Source organism: Pleurodeles waltl, chromosome 6 (assembly GCF_031143425.1).
Source record: "Pleurodeles waltl isolate 20211129_DDA chromosome 6, aPleWal1.hap1.20221129, whole genome shotgun sequence".
Classification (NCBI taxonomy): Eukaryota; Metazoa; Chordata; class Amphibia; order Caudata; family Salamandridae; genus Pleurodeles; species Pleurodeles waltl.
Window position 1 is genome coordinate 249,114,068 of NC_090445.1, and position 25,399 is coordinate 249,139,466.

The 25,399-nt window shown below is 44.1% G+C and overlaps 1 long non-coding RNA gene across 2 annotated transcripts in view; it reads right to left on the reverse strand.

Moving 5' to 3' along the window:
• Window positions 1-7,602: 7,602 nt before the first annotated feature.
• The window catches only part of LOC138301913 (uncharacterized), a 149,303-nt gene continuing 131,506 nt past the window's right edge, over window positions 7,603-25,399 (reverse strand). For both annotated transcript variants that reach the window (XR_011205160.1, XR_011205159.1), the window contains exons 3-4: window positions 8,010-8,100; window positions 7,603-7,901 (exon numbers count right to left, since the gene is read on the reverse strand). This is a non-coding gene — a long non-coding RNA (uncharacterized lncRNA). The remainder of the gene's footprint in view (window positions 7,902-8,009; window positions 8,101-25,399) is intronic.

A 25,399-nucleotide genomic window follows, 5' to 3' on the forward strand; every position in this document is an offset into this window, starting at 1 on the left:
TCGCTGGGACATCATGCGGGGAGAGGCCTGCCCGGTGGATAAGATGCAGCTGCTTTGAAACTAAGTCTTTGTGCAGGGGCCCCTGGAATCTACACCTCCGGAACGGCGTCCCCCCACTGGCAGCACGTCTCGTGACAGAGCTACTGAAGATATCCACTGGAAGGTCCCTGTTCGGGCGCCAAATTGTCAAATGCACATATTTGCAGATACTTACAAATGCATTTACAAAGGAGTTTTTGACACGGAGAGCCGGAGTGAAAAATCAATGACCAAAGGTCTGTTTATTTTTGCTGCAGCAAAGAGGACAGGTTTACCACTGGCATCCCAGGCCCGAAGTAAAGTGTGCTAGCATAAAGCGTTTAACAGTGATATTTATACTCATACATCAAAGGATACATAAAATGTGTAAATAATGATATACGTCATACAGATATTTTAAGGAGTTAATCAGTTTCCACACACTGGTTCCATTCCCAGCTTTGTCCTTGCCTCCCTTCTGCAGCTGCCTGACTCCCCACATTCTTGAGACCCTTCAAAGGATTACGTGGTTCAAAGGTATAGATATCAGCCTTTCCCTCCCCAAAATACCACAGCCGAGGTCAGTTAGTTATTTGAACACACAATTATAATGAGTACAGTGCCCCAGTTAGGGAAAGAAACCAGCTGCAAGCATATGGCGTGGAACCAGGCTTATTTTACCTAAACAAATATACATAAGATAACATATGTGATAGACAGTGCGTTCAGAGACAACAAAAGCTCAAACTTACACGTGTAAAAGAAACGAAGCAATTCAAAATGGATTCTAACAGAACAAATTCTCCAAGCAATTATGTGTAAAATAAATACATAAAGGGCAAAATACATCACACACCATTAGTCAATGCCCACTCTCTCAAGGAAGCGGGTGTATGGTTCGGAGGTGACAAAAGGCTGCAGATTGGAGTTCAGGTGCCCTGACGAGCAGGCCATTGCTTTTAACCCATGCACCACAAGGGTTCCCTTCTCAGCGCGTCAGTTCCTGCTCAGGTAACAAAGGTACAATGTCTGTACAGTAGTCCATGGCCACACAGTAAAAGTAGGACTTGTGTGCAGGACTGACAACACTAGTACTAGGGTTGTCAGTCCTACACACAAGTCTGGGCTGCAGAAAGCGGCCATTTCTCAAGCACTACTTCATGGACCATGAGTGGCGCGTGCACTCCACGCTCCTTCGCTGTGGCCACGTTGTGCTTATGGTTGGCTAAAGCGCATTCCACAGGTTGTGATGCACCAGTTGCCAAAGTGAAGACAGACACAGAAACATAACAGTCGTAGTGACGACATAGGGTCCCCATCCCAGCTAATGAGGTTGCTGTAAAGGCGTGTATTTCTAGTCACAGGTGTCACCGTTGTAAACAAGGCAACAGCAAGCGAGGTCGTGCAGCTGGATGTAGTGTCGTGGGTGCATAGAAACTGCTCTACCCCCACAGGAAAAAGCAATCGCAGCAGTAGCTTTATCAACCATTCGAATTGACAGTGTAAGTTTTTTTTGTTTTCTGTGCAATGAAACAAAAAGAAAACCGCATGTGTCACACTTGCACGGCGAAACCACACTGCTGTCATGAGCTGTTGCCCCAGCCCTTTCCCATAGCAGCCAATAATGTACATAATAATTCAAATGTAGGGCGGGTTAATAAAAACGTTAAAAAAACAGCACTTGGCGCTGTAGCAAATTCAAACCGCAGCGCGCGGAGCAAATTAAATGCAGGAAGGTCTAATAAAAAAACGGCACTTGGGGCGCTAAAGCAAATGAAAACAGAGGCACTCCTGAGAAGGGTTTGTTACCAAAGAAAAAATAAGTCCCTAAAGTGATCATAAATTGAGGGATAGTGAAAGGATAGTGTGCTGAGTTGCTGCTCTCGGGGAGGAGTCAACTCAGAAAGCGGCATGAGAAATGCATGCCATGGACAAATGGGCAGAAAGAACTGGAGAACTACGATGGAGGCAGCCAATGGTAACCCCTGGGCAGGGCTGAGGCTCACAAAAAAAGATACAACATGGCTCTTCGAGTCAGCACGTGCACTGTCTACATCTAAGTAGGCTTATTTATTCAGCTCCGCATGTTCCTGAAAGTTGGGAAGATGGTGACTTTATCTGCAGCACTTTTTCCCTTATTTTTCATCAAAAACTCCAAATATAACTATATTTTGTCTATTTTCTCAGTCCCCTCCAGGAACCTTTTGAATCTCCAGGATGTTGGAAAAAAAGGACGCAAATTTGGATTGGATACCTTATGTGGAAAAAAGGTTATGGAGCCCTACCTCAAACAGCCAAAAAAGGGCTCACCTCTGGGGATCTGGGGTCTGTAATTATGGGGTTATTAATGAGGTGTGGTTTTATGATTTGGACAAGCAATACTGATCAGTTAACAGATTTTTGTAGCTACCTGAATAATAATGATGCAAATGTCAGATTCACTTGTCAATGTTGTCAGAATAATATTGAATTTTTGGATGTTGAACTGTATATCGAGGATGATAAAATACAAAGTAGACTCTTTCGTAAACCGACGTCTTACAACTCCATCTAACATGCGTCAAGCCAAACACCAGGCACCAAATCCAGGCAATACCCTTTAGTGAAATGATTTGGGACAGATGAAATTGTAGCAAAGATCAAGAATTTCGACAATGTATACAAAACATGGGCCATTGTTTCAAACTGAGAGGTTACCAAGTACAAGATATTGAGAAAGCGCAATAGAGAGCTATTAAAACCTCTAGACAGGATACATTGAGGCCCCTTCCAACTACAGTTAGTAATGATAAAAAAGATATGGTCAGGATGGTGACTGACTACACAGGGACCTCTGCTGTTTTGAGGAAGGTGATGAGTAACCATTGGATTTTTTTATATCACAGGATATTACCTTGAAGGACTGTATTTCAAATAGACCTGAGATTACGTATCGGAGGGGTAGATCCTTAAGAAGCCTTCCCATTATATTGGTCGCAGGATCATTGGTTGTCCGAACACAAAAAAGGTTTTTAAAATGTGGCCAATGTGGGCTCTGCAGGTGCGCATGTCATAGTAAGAAAAACTTTGGAAATATTGGCAATCGGATGTTTAAAATTTAATCCAACAATTATTGTAGTACGATCTTTGTGGTGTATATCATGTTATGTAATTGTGCATGATTCGCCCCCTCAGAATAAGGATTAGTGAACATTTGAGGGTATTGAAACAGGACGATGAACGGTATCGAATTGTACAACATAAGAGGATATGTGAGAGACAAGGAGCAAGTAAGGTTTTCAGATTTTTTGGGATTGAGCATGTACCCAAAGATCCTCGGTGGTAACAGGAAATTGCATTTTAGGAGGAGGGAATCGCTATGGATCATGCATCTCAGGGCAGTTGAGGATGGATTAAATATGGACCAGGAACTGGAGTACTTTTTGGGGAAATAAGATTGTTTATTTTAATTGTTTTTCACTATATAGTAGGGGTGCACAGCAATCTAAATATCAGCAATAAGACTAATTCTATGTCTGAAGTTTTTACATATGTATTAATCTGAACTATGTATTTGAATTTATATTCATGAACTGTATGCACACACATAGAGTTAAATGAATATTGAAGTTGACAACAAAATATATAATTTCAACAGATAACATAGTCTATATCCAATGGGACACAGAGAGGGTGGTCTGCTCATAACAGTATTGGTGAATTTAGGCATTTATGGAGGTAGTTATTAATTTATTTTCATTTTTCCTCATTATACGGTTGGGATTAGGAGAGAACATTAGGTTATCTTGAGGAGGATAGTTAAGTTTGTAGTTGTTTTGACGATGTTACTATCATATTTATGGCATATTGTGGAAATGGGGTGGCTAATGTTATGATCGATTTAAAATATGGGGACCTTGTAGGGCATGAAATTAGTAAGGGTTCTTAAGTGTATGTTTTTGGATAATCTTGGCGTAGGGTTAACAAGTAATTACTCTTTCTTCTAAATAGTTATTATTCAGGGTTTAAACAGGTATTTATGTACTGTCTTATCGTGTGTGAAATTGGTCATAAATGTATGGGTTATCACAATCACTAGGCTAAGATGGGGGTGATGTTTTATTTCATGATAGGGGTACCTGGAGGAATTAGTTCTATGTTTATGTATACTATCCTTATATATGGGTCTATTCAAAGAGGGACTATTCCCTAGAACGGCATCATGGAAGCGTACGTGCAGGGCGTTCTCCTCGTGGATAAGAGTTCACTGGTAGGCACATATTTTATGATAATTTCATGAGTTAGTAGATTATGGCATGGGGTTTTCTTTTTTTTTTTTTCTCTGATAGGTTACTAAGAAATTCAGTTAGTGACGTTTTGTGAAGAGATAATATTATCTTAATATGTGAACATTGTGATTATCAATGTGGAGCTATACGAATTTCTGCAGGAGGTAACTGGCGGTTAGGCAATATGCCGTTAAGTTAGTAACGCTTCGTTATGAGTGGTATTAGGGGGCATCTTGTTTAAAATATGACACATGAATTAGCAATGTTGGGCTTGCTTGTGGGATAATGGCATTTTAATGGATTTGCTTGCAGGTACAGTTTCCTAATGATTCAGATTTTTACAGTGGATTGTGGCAGTTATTAAATCTGGGGTAAGTTTATATATTTGTTGGTCAAACCCTGTTTATTTAAGCCCTATTCAACTAGGGATTAAGATCATTTACTTATTTTGACAGCAACTTTGCATAAATTCAGAAATATGAGGAAAGGGAGATGCTCAGTTTTTATACTATTTTGGGACATCAAAATAAACAGGTATTGCCCATTGGATATGAGGATGCTACTGTTTTTTGTATAAGCACTTATGGTTAACGTCTATAGTGGTGGCATTTCGTTTATACATGTTTCACATGTGTGCATGAGCGTTTTTGTAACTACACTTGTTTTACTGGGAATATATTGTTGAATTTGTTCTGATGCATAAGATTCTAAATTTATATAAGCTTTTTCTATGTATAGGTTGATATTTACATGTGTTAACCACAGTGGTGTTCACAGGGATGACTTACTATGGACTAGTGGATTTATACATATGACAATGTACACTGATGCATGAACATTTATTGACAACAACATTTTCGTATTTTGGTTTCTACGTACACTGATTGGTGATGGGAACATATATGATTACTTATAGTAATGTAGGATATTACTAAGTTGATAAAATACTATTTTCAGCCCTGATGAAGTCAGTGGGACACTTCCCAAGACAAAACACGTGTTGGCTGAATTTAATTGAAGAACTGGAATTTGGATTTGGAATCTGTATAAATATTGTGAATCATGTGCATTTTATTTAGGGTGCAAGCTATGGTTTTCAGGAAGGGAGTGAGATTTGTGATTTGAGTACTGAATTTCAGGAGTGTTTTCTTTTTTCTCATCCACAAATTCACTTTAACTGTAAGGCTTTTCAGACATGTTTTAATGTTATGCTGCATTTTACATCCCATGCACCAAACCCATGCTGCATGTCCTTTGGCTGTGCGCAGCCGTAATTGTCTACAGGACTGATATGCTGCCTGGCCATGTCGCCAGCTACGCATGCAACCTACCAGGCTTCGCACCCAACAACAGCCTTTTTTTTTTTTTATGTTTCTAAATCCAGATTCTGATGCTTATAAATTTACTGGTATTCATGCACTTGTTGTCTACAAAATAGTTTTTTATATGTTTGACCAGTATTTCTGCTGTGTCTTTCTTCTTGAACCCGGAATCTGGTGGTCATTCAAACTAACTTGTAGTGGTTCCTTTTATGCGGTATCTCGTATTCCTGTGCTCTCATAAACCTTGAAAAGTTTCTGAAACTCATGAGCTCAAAAAATGGCATACAATTTCCAAATATAAAATGGTTGCTGTGTGGTGACATTTTTGGAAAATTGTGAGTTTACCTATGAATACATTATTTTACTACTTATCATATTATTTTTCACGCCTCTTTATTTATATTTACCCCATCTATGTATGTTTTCAACAGTGTTGATTCACAAGCATGGCAGAAAATAAATAATTCAATCCCTTCATCAGCTGAACACATCTTACGAAAAAATCAAATGTGATTCACTGCACTAGAAACCCCCTAGAAATCACCTAATATGATGTATAAAATTTATGACTCTTTCAGGCCCCATGGACATCTTTTTTTTCATAAGCAAATATATCAAAACCTGGAACAGATTTACACCAAACCACAATTTTGCTAAAATTCTACTTTATGCCAACTTTGGTGTAAAAAGTTCATCAGTTTTTTGCTGGAGTGGAGTACGAAATTTTCTATGCGAGACTGAACGTGAAGCATTTCTTTTTTTGCCCCATCCACCCTGTGTTTCACCCTTGACCAGCTGACAAAAAGCTTGGTTTGCCAAAACGTAGCTGAGTATATTAAGAGATTGCTCCATTTAGTGCAGATTTGTCAAACAACGCCAGTTGTAAGCAGATCACATGTCTTTTCATTACATATACAATATATTATATATATAGCTATGATAATAAAACAAAACCCACTGAAATTCACATCTTATGGCTATATAAACTAACCATAACTTGTGCCCTCGTCATGCATTGCATTGTTGATGATGTAACACATAACACTTTAAATGACATAATTGTTGACATCATTGATAATAGTGCTGTCGATATTAGACTATGAACTATAACAAATTATTAAAACAAAGGACAAAAGAGGCCTAGGACTGTATTCTGCAGTGGCTGAGGGTCTGGTGACTGCCCCCAGCAGAGTGTCTAACTCTGCTGAACTGCAGCAGTCAACACAGGTTGGAACTCTTTTCATCATGGGTATCTATTGTCCCCTGGCCAGACCATGACATGCCTCAGAATTGGTGGCAGCTAATACAAATGTGTTGGCCCAACTATCCATGTGCTGCTTTGAGAAACACTGATTGCAAAGTGCTTCCTGTCAGTATCCAGTCAGACTCAAGATCAGAGCTCTTCCTTACCTCTCTGTATTTACCCAAAGGAGGTTTTTATCTGTAGTGTTGTGAGACTGTGCGCTAGGATCCTTATAGTTCTAGGCAGTCTCAATAGACAAATTATGTAACTTGCTGGGAGGTGTGGTAGTTAACAGTTATGGCATGATCAGAGTGCAGTGTGTGTGTGATCATATGCTGTGGAATCTGGTATAGACCTCCATGTGGAGTGGCCATTTACATGCTCCCGGGCTGGAGAGGATGCTACAACTGGCGATGAGTAGGAGATTCACACCCCGAAGAAGAGACAACTTTCCTTGAGACTTTGCAATGACACAGCAAACTGCTTGTATGTGCCACGCACACCTGAATCGATAAGAAGAAATTCGAAGCTGGAGTGTGTGAAATCAAAGCCCGCTCCAGGCCATATACGGCACTTAAAGGAGTGGAAGGCCCAGCAGAGCAGCATGTTCAAAAAGCCCAGCAGAATCCATTGGTAAGGCTGAAAAAGAAATATTGCAAAGCACCATAATACAGAGCCATCATCGATATAAAGCAAAATGCTAAAGGCAGTGACAACCAGTTACAATGCAAAAAGCTAAAAGCAACAATGATCATGTGAGAGCAACAGATCCTTTATTCACTGTCAAGAAAGAATGACGATTGATGACCTTAGATTGGGCATGATGACCAAAGTTTAAGCAGACTGCCAGTGCTTGCAAAGGTTAAAGGTCCAGGTGAACAGCGGTAGTCATCTGAACAGTATATGTTCTTAACGGTGGTAGAAAAGAGTGTGAAGGATGATGCAGCTGCGTGTCTGAAACCACCACCAGCATTCGACACCACCAAAAAGCTAAATATTGGTGTCAGATGGACCGCACGGATCAAGATGTTCAATGATTTCATAGATGCCCTAGAAGAAGTAAATGACGAGAAAATCATTAAGTATTTAAAGAACCTTGCCGGTGATGGAGTAAAAGAAGTGCTGAAGAAAATCTCACAGACTGTTACAATATCTTACCATCAGTTCAAAGAAGCATTGGGTTCCAAGTTCAATCTGGTGCTAAATGTCGACTATGAAAGGTACATTTTCAATCAAGCAAGACAGCAGGCTGTTGAAACAATGGATGAGTTAGTTGAAAGAATTGATGTGCTTATAAAACACTGCACATTTAGTGAATTTAATGATGAAGAAGCCATAGACCTCAGAGTCATCGATGAGTGTCTTTCAGACTCTCTAAAAGAACGCATGTTGAGAGAAATGCTGTCTGGAGAAAATTTGAATGGCTGCAAAAGACAATGAAAGAGCAGATCAACAAGCTGCTGATATGGAAGCTGGAACAGTGAAAAATGAATCTGCGGTAGTCATGAAAAAAAAGCACAAGTACAAGGTAAAAGCACACCAGTCGACATCTTCAAAGAAGAACAAGCATTGGCAAAGCTAGTATGTATTACCTATGCAAGGCTGGCCGCATCAGAGCATATTATTTTGTTTTCACTTGCAGCTATACTGCACAGCAGCTGTGCTTCCGTACGATATGGCTTAAAAAACATTGACAAGAGCCAATACCTCTCATAGGTGCATCCTACTGGCTTTGCCAATGCTTGTTTATCATGTACTAGTTGAAAATCTCAGTGAGAAGAGTGGCACATTTACAATTAATTTTGCTAACTCATATATGAAAGTATAGCAGTTTTCACATTTGATGCACAAACACCTGTTTCTAAAAGAGAAGTAAAACATAATGGGGGTCATTCTAACTCTGACGGGCGGCGGAGGCCGCCCGCCAGAGTTCCCCCCTCCAGAACACCGGTCCGCGGTCATTAGACCGCTGCGGTGATTCTGGGTTTCCCACTGGGCTGGCGGGCGACCGCCAAAAGGCCGCCCGCCAGCCCAGTGGGAAACTCCCTTCCCACGAGGAAGCCGGCTCCGAATGGAGCCGGCGGAGTGGGAAGGTGCGACGGGTGCAGTTGCACCCGTCGCGAATTTCACTGTCTGCAATGCAGACAGTGAAATTCAAAGTGGGGCCCGCTTACAGGGGCCCCTGCAGTGCCCATGCCATTGGCATGGGCACTGCAGGGGCCCCCAGGGGCCCCACGACACCCCATACCGCCATCCTGTTCCCGAACCGCCAGGAACAGGATGGCGGTATGGGGTGTTTGAATCGCCATGGAGGATTCAGAAGGGCAGCGGAAAACCGGCGGGAGACCGCCGGTTTTCCTCTTCTGACCGCGGCTGAACCGCCGCAGTCAGAATGCCCTGCGGGGCACCGCCAGCCTGTTGGCGGTGCTCCCGCCGACCCTGGCCCCGGCGGTCAATGTGATTTGTAGAGCTTGCATTATAGTTTTATGTGCTCCAAAGTTAGAGGAGCTACCATTGTTGTGTACGTTCAGAGACTCCCATTCTGAGCTAGCAAAAAAAATACATTTTTCTTGTATATTTTTTTGTGTGCTTTAAGCTGTATCTCTATATGTATCAGTCGTCTGCTCCATTGTAATCTGACATCTGCTTCACAAGACAATGCGGTACAGTTTTTTTCAGTCCAAAGCTTACTCGTGTATTAAACCATTGTCTGAGCACTAACTCGTTTGCGCTATAAATAACGGAAGTTTGTTTTACGTACTGTCCTTTATTATGTGCAGTTGGTTGGTAATCTCTGAAGCCAAATTTGAACTCATATCGGACAAGTGCAACAGTTTTACTTTTCTACAAGGAGGATGGATGGGTTTTTACAAGACAGGACAAAATTATACATGGATATTTGTTTACGGACGTATGTGAACGCTTTCATATCCCAGCTTCACTCTGTCATTCTGAGTGATCTCTGGCATTTAGCACTTGTTTATCCAGCTTCTATAGCTCAGTGCTCAGAAATAAAGTACACTGATGTGCCCTGCTGGCTAGGTTTACAAGGATCACTTTCTGCACTTGCCAGTTTACTGCACGTGTTCCTCGTCTGATGTTAAGCAGGAATATTGGGAACGGTAAACATTAAATTATCATGCTGTGATCGATGAACTTCATTAGGTCGTTGCCGTTCAATCATTGAAACAAATCTGCATCTTATCGGACAAGACAGTGCTGGCAGAGTGCACTGGTTGATTTTCAGGACAATAAATACTTAGGGCCTGATTTAGAGTTTGGCGGACGAGTTACTCCATCACAATGATGACGGATATCCCAAAATATAAATCCCATTATATCCTTTGAGATTTACATTTCGGAGGACAGGATATCCATAGTGACGGAGTAACCCCGCCGCCAAATTCTAAATAAAGCCCTAAGTCTGCAATTGAAACAATTATTTGCAGCGGACGAAGGATCCGGTTTGGGCATGACACTGATTAACACTGTCTACTATTTTGCTTTGCTGGTTCAATGTAGAGTATCGCACCAGCCAATTTACTAGGGCTGAGAGACACACAGAGAATGGACAATCATAATAGCAACAACATCTATAACAGCAATAATAGTATTTATTGCTAATTACCATGGATAGATAGATGAAAACCAAAAAAATTATATGCAACGCACATGCACTGCGCAAACAACATAAGATCGATAGACACAGCAGGTGATAAAAAGGTTGATGAAATCATAGATACATACATATATATACACACACACACACATATATATATATACACACAGACACATTTACAGGCAGATACATATGCATGTGACAGCTAGACAGACTAAGATTGTACAATTATTGGGGTACTTTAAAACACAATAAAACTATTGCTACAAATAATTGTGTAGAAGGACAAAGATAGTGACCAGGGACACCTGTCATTCAAACCACAAATAGTTATAGATGGAAAGGATACACATATATCAGATAAAAACAGACTGTGGATCTGGGGTTGCTGGAAGAGGACAACAAATCTGAGGAGTTTCCTGCAGAAGACTGGAGTAGCTTAGGTGAGGATGAAGATGCACATGTTTGGGTAGTTAACTCGGGGATGATAATGTAGAAGATGGTTTTCCCAATCAATTGACAGCTGAGCTGAAGAAATATGGATAAAAAATGGAGTCTGAAGTATGGTTACTAGGTAAATAACAGCAACAAGAACCGATCTCCAAGTAATTCTCTTTTATTTTAGACACAAGAGAAACATCCCAGCCATCCGATCTTTACGAGCTCCAGCATGCAACTGCCCCACAAAGAATCTTCACTTGGGAGAATTCCAGTAGAATGTGATGCAGTCCAGTTGTATTTGGTGATAAGCCAACTTCAAGTTGATAGACGAGAATACACAGGCTCCTCCCAAAGACATGAGCATGTCCGCGAGGTTAGGTATAGGGTATTTATCAACCACCACACATTGTTTTGGTTTGCATTGCTTCTACTGCATCCCTCAACTTAAAGGGTGAATCACTTTTGGGATCTAGCATCACACCTAGGTCTTATTGTTGGAACCAACTCAAAATACTGTTTCTTTTTTGAGACACAAACTTGCCCTGTTATAAGTGTTCCTTTATATTCAATCACACCAGTAAAAAGCCCTTTGAGTTTGATGTGCTCTCCACCATATGCAAGTAGCTTTATGTCAGGCTTTAGTAATTTAACTCTTTCTGCAAGGTGTTCTTCATAAAATGTCCATGAGGCTAATGTTATTTTCCCACCTGAGTCAAACAACACTTTTGTTTTTTTCCCTTTCACTGAGATTTCAGCAACAGGAGATTTCCTCTTCCCATTCTCAATCTGAAGGACAACTTGACCACATTCAAAATTGCAGCTGTTGTCTTCCACATCTACCTCTTTGACTTTCCCCTTTTCTTTGAACTTTTTGTTTCTACATTCCTTCTAAAAATAGCCTATCCTCACACAACCGCTACAAGTTTCTTTCAACGCAGGGAACTCTTTAAAGAACACTAGATGGTTTTTGCTGCCACATCTGTAGCATCTCTTCTGTTCCATGTTCTTTTTACTATCAATTTTCTTTTCATTTGATCGCTGTTTGACTTTTACTGCATTCACTTCTTGAGACAATTCCTTTCTAATTACATCTACACACTTGATGGAATGCTCAATTTTTTTCGCTATGTTCACTAATTTCAATGAAGGCTCATCCTTTTGCCACAACTCATCTATTACTTTCTCTACATTACAACCTAGCATGAATTGATCTTGAATATGATCTTCCACAGCAATTTTAAATTTGCATGAGGCAGCAAGTGTCCTTAGATCAGTGGCATGGTCTTCTACCGATTCATCATTTCTCTTTTCTTCTGCCAAAATAGTATTGTTCCAGGATTGTGCTTACTTTTGACATGTAATGGTTGTCTAGTTTCTTTCTGTAAATGTCATATTCATTCATTCCTTCAGCTTCCCCTTCACTTAGACCAGTAAGATGGTCGAACACTTCCTGACCGTCAGACCCTAAGCAGTGTAGTAATAATGCTGTTTTGCATTTAGAACTCAGGGTACCACCACAAACATTAGCATAACGTTCAAATACTTTCTTCCATTTCACCCACTTTATGCTGGGTTCTCCTGGAGTGGATAAAAAGTATGGAGGCGCAGTGACGTTCTGCATTTTTCCGTATGACAAGATTAATTTATATAAAGATGTGGGTTATAATTGCAGAATTACCTGTTTACAAACATTTTAAAAGTATTATATGCATGAAATGTACCTAAACTCAAATAATCAAGACATCACTGAATGGTAGGCACAGAATCTTACACAGAATTAAAGGCTTGCCTATCGCCGCTGTAAATATCAACAGTTCTCAGGTAAACAGTTTGATGGTACGCCCTGCTTGACCTCGTTATCGCATTGAGCGTTTTTAACCTTTCACAGTGGCGTGGCTGCCGCTGCTCGTGAAAGTACAGGCCTTTGTTCCAACAGGCAATGGAAAAAGGCGTACTTGTAGCTGGGATGTTCGTTTGGCTAAAGTCACCAAAAGAAGACATGCTCGTCACTGGGAAAGTACCGTAGCTGCAGACTTTAAATTGCAACTTTCTTTATTAATTGGGCATGCTTTACTGTGCGGTGCATCATAGTGATGTGGTACGCTTGTATTCTTCCTGTATTGCTCGAGACGCACGGTCGTTGTGAACACCGTGCGCTCGTAACTCAGTGCGTTAGAAGATTGCTCGGGCACCGTGATTCACCGCCACGCGCTAAGAACAAATGGATCCCTGGTGAATTCAAATCACGCCGTGATTTACCGCCGTACGCCAACAGAAAATGGAGCACGTACACATCCCTGCTGAGTTCAAACTATGTGTGCAGTACCGGCACTGGAGTGCCGAAAATTGTTATTATGGGCCAGATGTATGAAAAGTATTTGCACTCGCAAACGGTGAGAATCACAAAAATCGGCTGTTTGCGAGTGCAAAAACGTGGTCTGCGATGCATGAAAGGCATTCGCAGACCAAAAATAAGAAATCGCAAAATTTGCGATTTTTTGCGGTGCGACCTGGTTTTGTGAGTCGCAGTTTGCGATTCGGTATTTCCAGTAGGAAATTGCGAGGCGCAAAATGCGATTCGCAAAATCCAAATCGCAAATACATGCATCAAATAATCACATTTAGCGATTTTTCGCAGAATGGCATTTTGCACATGCAAAATACCACTAAGTGAAACCAGGTGGTAACCAGGTGCAACCTATATAAAGAGGCCCAGAAGGCCTCAGACTCTTTTCCACAATGGCTGCACTCTACGTCATGGCGAGGAGGATGAGGATCTTGGCAGGTTTGAGGAGAGGGAGAAGGAGACAGGAGCACATTTTCAGAGTGCGCATTACACTATTTGACCTGAGAGAGGAGGAAATATTTGAGAGGTATAGGTTGAACTCAGCCATGATACTTGATCTGATAGCTGAGCTACAACCCATACTGCAGCGCAGAACACTAAGGACTCACAGCATACCCACCCATGTGCAGGTATTATGCTCCCTACACCTACTTGCCTCAGGGAACTATTAAGGGGTCATAGCAGCGGCTGGGGGGGTGTCACAGAGTACCCTCTCCAGATTTTTCAATGCATTTATCAACGCCATGCTAAGCAAACTCCAACAGTACATCAGATTCCCCCACACCCCACAGGAAATACAGCAGACAAAAATTGATTTCTACCAGATAGCACAGTTCCCCCACGTCCTAGGTGCCATAGATGGCACACATGTGGCAATATGTCCACCATCAGTCACAGAGTATGTGTACCGAAACCGTAAATACCAACATTCCATGAATATACAGGTGATATGCAATGCCTCCTATATCATAACTGATCTCGTGGCCAGGTAGCACACATGATTCTTACATCTTTCGCCACAGCGGCATTCACACAAGACTGCTAGCTGGGGAGTTTGGTGAAGGATATCTACTAGGTAATGTCACTCTGTACAATGGCGTATAGATGACAAACCCATGTCAGATGGCAGTTACTCATCACACCTTCTGTCCCTTTCCAGGAGACAGTGCCTACGCAGTGCGCACCTACATGATGACGCCTTACCTCAATCCCGCAACACCAGCAGAACGGAGATACAATGCAGCACACAGGGCAACCCGCAATGTTGTGGAGCGCACATTTGGCCTGCTGAAGAGTCGCTTCCGTTGCCTCCACAAAAGTGGAGGGGCACTACAGTACAGTCCAGAAACCACATGTAGAATAGTGGCTACTTGTGCAATCTTGCACAATATAGCTACAACCAGGGGCATACCTATAGAAATCAGTGACACTGAATCAGATGAGGATGACGATCCCATACCACTTCTACAGCCAGCAGACAGGACCAGTGCAGCAGAGGGAAGGCAAAGGCGTTCCAACATCACACACAACCATTTCAGACGTATGAATGACAAAAATCCACTGACAACTGTACCTGTAGTGATATAAATTTATTACCTTACGTCAGGTAATGAATGAATGATAAATGAAGTAAACAGGTGATGGAAAAAACTAAAATTAACAAAAGAACTGAGTCACGCACTATTACGTTATAGTGGCAACACCAGTGTAAATGCGGCAAGAGTCACGTTCTCCTCCCACGCACACCACTCGGGTGCCCAGTTAACTCACTGGCACCTTGAATGTCACCTTCAGTGGCAGTGCTGCGTCTGGCACTGCGCCGTCTGGTGTCTGCTGCAGATACGGCCACACTACTGAGGCTAGAACTGTCCTCAGTGTCCCCCAAGGCTACCTCACTGGGAGTGGCAGATCTCTGTCCCATGACAAGTTCAATCACATTAGTGATGTGCACAAGGCCCTGGACCACGTCCCTGCTGGTGTGTGCAGCCTCCACTTGTGCTGCCACAGCGCGACGGGCGATGAGTGCTGTGGAGTTCCATCCTGTTGGAGGACCTGCAGGAGCTGCCAAACATTGTCCTGAATCGGTGTTCCTGTCTGCGTCGGCTAACCCTTTCATGGCGCAGCTCCTGGCAGAGGTCACGCACTGCACTAGTAATGTCCCTAGTGTCCTCAGAAGCCTGCACCTGTCCCTCACGCAGCTGTGTGATGTTGCTGTTCAGTGCGTCCAGTTGCCCATCATGTGTCTATTGTGGACTCTCAGGTTCCGGTCCAAACTAAGTATGCGCTTGTTTTGCAGGTGCTGTTGCTGCAACATAGCAGCCTCAAGGCCCCCGAACAAGGACGGACCTTCACCTGCCTCATGAGGTTGCTGCTGGGACACTGTGGCACTCCTGCGTTATGCTGGCTGACCCCTGCCCTCCATTATCTGGCTGCGCCTGTCTGGTGCAGACGGTGTGCTTGGCCCTTCCTGCTGCACATCCGAGTCGCCGCTGAAGTCTGGCAGTGGAAGTGCCCTGGGCCTGTGGTGCACAGTGGAGATGTGGAGGGACCCACTGGTGTTGGTGTCAGAGGGCTACTGGGTGTCCGTCTCCCCTACACATGGACTGTGTGTGGCTGCTGGGCCTGGCCCACCTGCAACAACAATATGCAGCATGTCAGTTCTGTATGTTACATTATCTGTCTGAAAATGGCAATAAAGGTACAGGTACTGCTCTACATGGTGTTGTGTGTGTTGTGTTACCTTGGGTGTCACTATGCTTCATTACATTTTTATGCTACTGTCTGTACTAGTTAGTGGACCGCAACTCTCATAATGCATTGTTGTGCTGCTTCTAAGATGTGGACTGGACTACTTCACACACTACTTCACATTACATGCTAATTCCTAAGGGGCTTTTGTTCATACACATATTGGGTTCACAAACAACATTGCACTTACCTTGGCTGGTACTCGGTTGACCGGAGGTGTCGATATCTGTGACCCCTGTCACAGCTTCAGGGAGGAGTGTGGATTCCACCAGGTCCTCCAGTGGTGTGGATGGTGGTTCGGTTGGTGGTCCGCCACCTTTGCCCCTGGCCTCCGCAAGTCTCCTTGCCACCCTCTCCTTTGCCCGGGAGCGCAGGTCGTACCACCTTTTCTTAATCTCCTCTATGGAGCGCTGTGCCACTCCAATGGCGCAGATTTTTCCCTGGATGTCCAGCCATTACCTTATTTTTTCGCTCTCAGGAACCTGGAGTGAAGATTTCCCAAACAGGCGGTCATGGCTCCTCACAACCTCTTCAGTCAGTACCTACAGCTCCTGTTCACTAAACTTGAGCTTGCGCTTCCTCTCCTGCTTCTCCTGTGATGTTCCTGGGGTCTCCATCCTGGCTCAGGTGTTTCTGCTCCTTCTGAGTGCTGCTCTGTGTGGCTGGGCTGCTCTCTCTCAGGATGCTGGTTTGGGTGTGGCACCTGAAACTGCCTGGGATGACTCATTTCCTGCTGGTGATGTCATCAGGCTCCTCCAGGTGTGCATTCTCGAACTTTCTCACAATTTGCGATTTTTTACTGAATCGCAAAAAAATCGCAAATTGCGAGAATGCAAATTGCGATTCGGTAAATGGGCCCCGCAAACCACAAATAGCGATTTTTAAGAAATCGCTAATTCCGAATCGCAATTTTGTTACATGGCCAATTGCGACTCGGAAATAGCGATTTCTTAAAAATCGCTATTTGCGATTCGCAGACCCCAGTTTTCATACATATGGCCCCAAGTCCCCAGCAAAAAGTCTTGCTGCGCTACTTTGAAAAGCAAAATGTCTTTACAGTAGAATCAGATCTTGGGATGACACGTCTCGAAAATTAAACAATCTTCCACACACCCAGGCCCGTATTTATACTTTTTTAGCGCCGCATTTGCGCCGCTTTTTGACGCAAAAGCGGCGCAAACTTACAAAATCCAATTGGATTACGTAAATTTGCGCCGCTTTTGCGTCAAAAAGCGGCGCAAATGCGGCGCTAAAAAAGTATAAATACGGGCCCCAGTTCTTTACCTTCGTTGCCAGTGAAGTATGGTTCTTAGGCAAATAACAGCAACAGGAACCGATCTTGAAGTACTTCCCTTTTATTTTAGTCACAAGAGGCACATCCCAGCCATCCGATCTTTACGAACTCCAGCATTCAACTGCCCCACAAAGAATCTTCACCTCAGAGAATTTAAGTGGAATGTTATGCCATCACATTCCACTGTAATTCTATACAGAGTAAAGCATGTTACCGTAGAGACCTGTGACTGCAGAAAGATGCAGTGTAGGAAACTGCCTCTGTATATACTATATCAAAATGAGATAAAGGCCCTGATTTATACTTTTTTTGCGCCGCATTGGCGTAATTTTTTGACGCAAAAGCAGCGTAAACTTACAAAATAGAAGTTTATGCTGCTTTTACGTAAAAAATGATTCCAATATGGTGCAAAAAAAGTATAAATCAGGGCCATAGTGTGCACAGAGTCCAGGGGTTCCCCAGATGCTTAACCCCTTAGCTGCTGGGCCGTCTCCCCCTACCCCCTTCCCCAAGTGCTAAGCCCTTTTTTGGCTATTTGGGGGTAGTTCTCGCTTAAGCTTTCATAACTTTTTGTCCCCATAAGCTATCCATGCCAAATTTGCGTCCTTTTTTCCCCAACATCAAAGGTGTTAGAAATGGGGTTTCTGGTTGGCTAGGGTATGCACCTCAGCCAGGCAGAACTTACCCACTCTAGTCAGGGCTTGGGAGTTACACGTCCAAGATAACCCCTGCTCACCCCCTTGGTAGCTTGGCACGAGCAGTCAGGCTTAACCTGGAGGTAATGTGTAAAGCTTTTGCACAACACACAACACACGTGACACAAAATGTACACCACAAAGTAAACACAACACTGAGCTATGTAAAAATAATCTGTATTGCACAAAACATAATTAGACCAACATTACACGTAAGTAATACCCTGCTACCTTAGCAGTTGTCAGAATGTTACACAAGTTACTAATACTCTGCAGGAATATGCAGTTGTCACATTAGAACACGTAAGTACTCAGGATTCTGCAACATAAGCAGTAGTCAGGAATTAGAGTAAAAGATATATGCACTTGTCATGAACAATTCCTAAATAGCCATCAAAGGAATATTAGAAAAGATACCACAAGTCATATAAATACATATCAGCTTGACATGCCCAGGAAGGAACATTAGCACACACATGTAACAACAGTAAACAAGGAGGAAACCTAAAACATTTATAAGTCTGTATTAGGCTCCTAGAGCCTAGATTTCCTACAGAGTACCTGTTTCCAGTTGATTTGGGCACTTCCAGTGCCTAAAGGGGAGTGTATGGGGCCCCCGGCGCTCCGGCGTGCAAAACAGGGGCCACACGAGGTTTTGGAGTGAAGAGGGGCGGTTGGCACCCTCTCCTCATGAACGGGTCCCTCTGGGGGCCTCCGTTCAGGGTGGGGGCCTGCCTCGGCCTCCGCACATCCTGTCCGTGGGGTGAGGGCCTGGCGCGGCCCACTAAACAATGCTGGGGCCAAAGTGGAAGGGGACCTCCGTCGAGGTCTCCCTTCTTGATTCTTCCCGAAAGAAATGCCCCCGTAAAAGGAAAGGAGCGTTCCGCTCCTGGCGCAGCGACCGGGGAAGCAGGCGATCCCTGCGCCTTGCCCGAGTCCTGCCTTCCGTGAGGAATGACTCTCGGACCCCTCCGGGGGCCCGAGGAAACACTCGCCTGCACCCGACGTGGTGCGCGAGTGAGGGAAGCCTCTCCCGAGCCGCCGGGAGGCTTCCTCTGAAATGGGAGGTGGCTGGTGCCCCAGGGGCGCTCCCGGAAGTGGGAGGTGCCTCGGGGGCGCGGAGAGGAGCACGCTTGCTCCAATTCTTCTGTTAATGTGCCCCGGGGGCACTAGAAACAGCGCGGACCCGGCGCTGAAATCAAATTAAAACCCCGGGTTGCGGTGGTGATCTCGGGGAGCAGAGCACAGCGCTTTTTACAGTGCTAAAGACAACTTGCAGCCTGGGCTCCGGCGGTGATCGTTTCCAGTAACTTTAAGAGAAGAGCGGTTTTCCCAAAGCGCTTAAGCAAACGCTGGAGAGATCAGTGCAGTGGTCAGGGGCACAGCACCCTGCCCCTGGGAGCAATCAAGAGTCAACGGAAGCACAGGGCTGGAGGGCCCAACTACAGACCAGCACAAGGGATTCAGAGGGTGGCAGTTCCTCCTAGTGACCAGGCAGGTCACAGGTCAGCACTACAGCAGCAGTCCAAGGTTGTTTCCTGGTGAGTCCATTCATCAGCCTTCTGTGTCCAGTTTCCAGATCCAAGAATGTTCAAATTGTGGGGAAAACGTCCCTGTCCTTATAGTCAGTTCTTACAGTGTTTTACAATGGTAGGGAGAGGAAGTTCCAGCCAGTTACAACTGGTTCTGGGAGTGCCCCCTCTCTCCTTTAGCACAGGCTCCAAACATCAGTGGGGGGTTAACGACCCTATTGCGTGAGGCCAGGGCACAGTCTTTACAAATGCAGGTGTGCCCCGCCTCTCCCTTCTCTCAGCCCAGGAAGGCTTTACAATATGTAGATGCACCTCTGTGTCACCTCCTCCCTCCCTGTGTTCAGGCTGTCTGAGAAGTATGCACAAAGCCCCAACTGTCAGCCTGCCCAGACGTTGATTGGAGACAAGCTGCAAAACACCAAAGTTATAAGCACAGATAAATGTGCACTTTCTAGAAGTGGCATTTCTGTGATAGTAATAAAAAATACACCTACACCAGTAAGCAGCATTTCTTACCACTGTCACAACCATACCAAACATGCCTACGCTACCCCTCATAAATCAGACATTACTCCTTACACATAAGGCAGGGCATTTCCAATGCAATCCTATGAGAGGGCAGCACTCCCAGCAGTGAGACACCAAGTTAGGCTGTTTGTCACTACCAGGACAGGCCACGCAACATGGCACATGTCCTGCCTTCTAAATACATGCCACCCTGCCCAAAGGGCTAGCTAGGGCGTACCTTAGGGGTGACTTACATGTAGTAAAAGGGGAGTTCTGGGCCTGGCAAGTAAATTTAGATGCCAGGTCCCTGTGGCAGAAAACTGCGCACCCAAGCTCCGCGCTAGCAGGCCTTAGATAGGTTTGACAGGCTACTTCAGTGGGTGGCGCAAGCAGCGTTGCAGGCCCACTAGTAGCATTTAATTTACAGGCCCTGGGTATAGGGATACCACTTTACAAGGGACACATAGGTAAATTAAATATGCCAATTAGGTATAATCCAATCATACCAAATTTGTTAGAGAGGGCACATGCACTTTAGCACTGGTTAGCAGTGAAAAAGTGCTCAGGGCCAACAAAGGTCAGAAAAATAAGGAGGCAAAAAGCAAAAAGTCTGGGGAATGACCCTGTAAAAGGGCCAGGTCCAACACAAGGGATTCTAAAGGTACCCAGAGTTTGTGAGTCCACCTGGAGGAGACAAAGGAATTAGCCAAAATACTCCTAAATTGTGTTTTGCTTTTCAGAAAAATCGAGAAAAAGGGCTGCAGAAGAAAGCATGTGGTTTATTCTCTGAAAATGGCATCAACAAAGGGTTTGTGGTGCTAAAATTACCATCTTCCCAGCTTTCAGGAACAAGCAGACTTGAATCAGAAAACCACATTTTTCAACACAATTTTGGCATTTTACTGGAACATACCACATTTTTACTATTTTCTGTGCTTTTAGCCTCCTTCCAGTTGGTGACAGAAATGGGTGTGAAGCCAATGCTGAATCCTGGGCAGCTAAACATTTCTAGAAAGTAGACAACATTCTGAATTCAGCAAGGGGTCATTTGTGTAGATCCTACAAGGTTTTCCTACAGAAAATAACAGCTGAAATAAAAAAATATTGAAATTGAGGTGAAAAAAATAGCCATTTTTCTCCACGTTTTAATCTGTAACTTTTTCCTGCGATGTCATATTTTCAAAAGTAATATACCGTTACAACCGATGGACTCTTCTGGTTGCTGGGATACATAGGGCTTGTAGGTTCATTAAGAACCCTAGGCACCCAGAGCCAATAAAGGAGCTGTACCTTGCAATGGCTTTTCATGGTATACCAGGTGTATAGCAATTTATTTGGTGAAATATAAAGAGTGAAAAATAGGTATCAAGGAAACCTTTGTATTTCCAAAATGGGCATAAGATAAGGTGTTGAGAAGCAGTGGTTATTTGCACACCTCTGAATTCTGGGGTTCCCATACTAGCATGTGAATTACAGGGCATTTCTCAAATAGACATGTTTTTTACACACTGTCTTACATTTGGAAGGAAACAATGTAACAAAAGACAAGGGTCAATAACACTTGTTGTACTATTCTGTGTTCCCCCAAGTCTCCAGATAAAAATGGTACCTCACTTGTGTAGGCCTACTGCCCGCGACAGGAAACGCAACATGGACACATCACATTTTCACATGGAAATGAGACGTGTTTTTTGGAAAGTGCCTAGCTGTGGTCTTTGGCCTCTAGCTCAGCCGGCACCTACGGAAACCTACCAAATCTATATATTTTTTTAAATTAGACATCTAGGAGAATCCAGGATGGAGTGACTTGTGAGGCTCTCTGTTACCCAGAATCCTTTGCAAACCTAAAAATTTGGCAAATAAAACACTTTTCCCTTACATTTCGGTGCTGCAGAGTTTTGGAATCCGAGAGGAGCCTCAAACTTCCTTTCACCCAGCATTTCCCTAAGTCTCCCAATAAAAATGGTTCCTCACTTGTGTGGGTAAGCCTATTGCCCGCAACAGGAAATGCCCCAATAGACAATGTGGACACATCACATTTTTCCAATGAAAACAGACATGTTTTTTGCATAGTGCCTAGCTGTGGATTTTGGCCTTTAGCTCAGCCGGTACCTAGGGAAACCCAGCAAACATATATTTTTTGGGGAAACTAGACACCTAGGGAAATTCAGAATGGGGTGACTTGTGGGGCTCTCACCAGGTTCTGTTACCCAGAATCCATTGCAAACCTCAAAATTTGGAAATAAAACACTTTTCCCTCATATTTCAGTGCTGCAAAGTTCTGGAATCTGAGAGGAGCCACAAACTTCCTTCCACCAAGCATTCTCCCAAGCCTCCCGATAAAAATGATACCTCACTTGTGTGGGTAGGCCTAGTGCCCTCAACACGAAATGCCCCAAAACACAACATGGACACATCACATTTTCCCAAAGAAAACTAACCTGTTTTTTGCAAAGTGCCTAGCTATGGTCTTTGGCCTCTAACTCAGCCAACACCTAGGAAAACCTAGCAAACCTATACATTTTTTAAAACTAGACATCTAGGGGAATTCAGAATGGGGTGACTTGCGGGGCTCTCACCAGGTTCTATTACCCAAAGTCCTTTGCAAACCTCAAAATTTGGCAAAAAAACTTTATATATACAGTATATATATACATATATACATATATATATATATACATACACATACATACTTTACATACTTATCCTTTGCAAACCTCAAAATTTGGCAAAAAACTTTATATATATATATATATATATATATATATATATATATATATATATATATATATATATATAGATAGATATATATATATAGATAGATATAGATCTATATATATTTTTAACAGCTGTATAGTTTCCTTGGGGGCCATAGTGGCCCCCATGGAAACCATACAGCTGTTAAAAAAAAAATATTGCCCCCACAGGGGGTCGCCCTGCTCACAGGCGACCCCCTTTCAATTTCATTTTTTTTTTTTTTTTTTTTTTTACACCCCTGGGGGGGCGCGATCGGGCGTGAGCGGGCGGGGGAGACACAGAAGATCTTCCATGTCTCCTAGGTTTTTTTTATCTCCTCCCTGGTGTCTGCCACTGGTCGTGACCCACACCAGGGGGGTAGTGCGGGTGTTGGCTACTACCCGACACCCGCACTGAGCGGTTATCAGAGGCTAAAGCAGATAATACTAATGCTCTCTTTTATGGTAGTGTGATCGAGCAGTTAGGCTTATCAGAGGGTAGTGCAAAGCATTTGTTGTACACATACAGGCAATAAATGAAGCACAAACTCAATGACTAACTCCAGGCCAATGTTATTTATATAGCAAAAATATATTTTGTTACTTTATTTCTAAAACTAAAAGTTTAAGTTTGCAGGTAACTACATTTGCGAGTAAGTAGCAAGGATGCGCATCAACACCACTTTGTTTCAATTTGTCAAGTTAAAGGGTTCTCAAGAAAATAGCGAATATCTGTTTTATAAGTTGACACTACAATTTTCAAAGACAGTTCTGGGGGAAAGAAAAATTAATACAGTTTCAAAGTAAGTACAAGACTTATAGTTCCAGCCTCCGGGGGTTAGGATGTCCACACGATGGGCTTCAAGTTAACCCCAAACACCCACCATCAGCAACACGGGGCCGGCCAGGTGCAGAGGTCAATGTTGCTGTAAGATTTAAAATGGGCTCCGATGGAAACTGGGGACACTCAGGATTAGAACTGCCTGTAGGTAAGTACCCGCGTCTTCGAAGGGCAGACCTGGGGTGTTTAGGAGAGCACGGGAGGGGGACCACAGGTCAGCACTAAACACATGCCCTCAGCGGCACAGAGACAGCCAGGTGCAAGGTGCAAACTCAGTGTCAGACTCCCAGTGCTTCTCAATAGGGGGACCTCAGGGTCACTGATAGGCTGCAGGCTGGGTCCAGGAGTTTTGGTTCCAAGAAACCACAGTCTGGACAGTGAGGAGGGCCGCCTGCTCCACCAGATGTCGGGTTACTCAAGGCCAGGGGACTGCGAGGGCAGGGTAGCTTTTGGCGTTGGGTATCTTCGTCTGGATTCTTCGCAGGCAGGGGAGTCATCTGGAATCAGTCTGCAGGTGTTGCTGTGTTAGTCAGGAGGCGTCAACCCAGGGTGAACACTAGGTTGGAATCACCTGGAGACCTGGTCTAAACCACTGGACCACCTGGACACCGGCCGTGGGCGTCAGGTGCAGAGTGGGCAGGACTCGCAGATCCGGGGCAGTTCTGGAGTCCTTTGTTGGAGTTTCTTTCAGGACAGGTCCACTGTCCATGGGGGATCTTGGTCCTTTGGTGTGCAGGCAGTCCTCTAGAGGCTTTTAAGAGGTCACTGGTCTTGCAAGATTCTTGTCACCTTTTTGTAGCAGGGCCTTCAGAAGCTGGAGACAGGCCGGTAGGGCTGGGACCAAAGCATCTGGTGTCTTCAGCCTTCTCTGCTGGGGGTCAGCTTAGCAGTCCTTCTTCTTTCTTCTTGTCATCTTCTTGAGGTTGCCAGGAATCTGACGAGCTAGGTTCAGGAGAGCCCTTAAATCCTGGATTTATCAGCCTTACAGGGTTCAGTGGGCAGTGGCCAATGGCTACTGTCCCTAAGGGTGACTACACCCTTCCGGTGTCCACCCCCTTTGGGGAGGGGGACACAGACCTAACCCTATTGGTCCCTGTCCTCCAAACCAAAATGGAAGATTCTGCAGGGAGGGGGTCACTTCAGTTCTGGACACCTTAGAGGTGATCCTAGCTCAAGTGGTCACTCCTCCTTGATTTCCCTAATTTTCCCGCCACACTTGCCACCAAAAGTGGGGCTTTGTCTGGGGGGTGGGCATCTTCACTAGATGGAGTGCCTTGGGGCACTGTAACAAGAGGCCTGAGCCCTTGAGGCTCACTGCCAGGTGTTACAGTTCCTGCAGGGGGGAGGTGTGAAGCACCTCCACCCAGTCCAGGCTTTGTTTCTAGCCACAGAGAGCATGAAGGCTCTCACCCCTTGTGGTCAGAAACTTGTCTGGAAATGGCAGGCTGGCACAGACGGTCAGTCCTGCACAAGGAGTTTGGCTAAAATACAGGGGGCACCTCTAAGATGTCCTCTTGGTGCATTTTTCAATAAATCCAACACTGGCATCAGTGTGGGTTTATTGTGCAGAGAAGTTTGATACCAAACTTCCCAGTCTTCAGTGAAGCCATCATGGAGCTGTGGAGTTCGTAATGACAAACTCCCAGGCCACGTACTCAGTATGGCCACACTGCAATTACAATGTCTAAGAATGGACTTAGACACTTTAGGGGCATGCAGCTATGCCCACACCTGTGGTATAGTGCACCCTGCCTTAGGGCTGTAAGGCCTGCTAGAGGGGTGACTTACT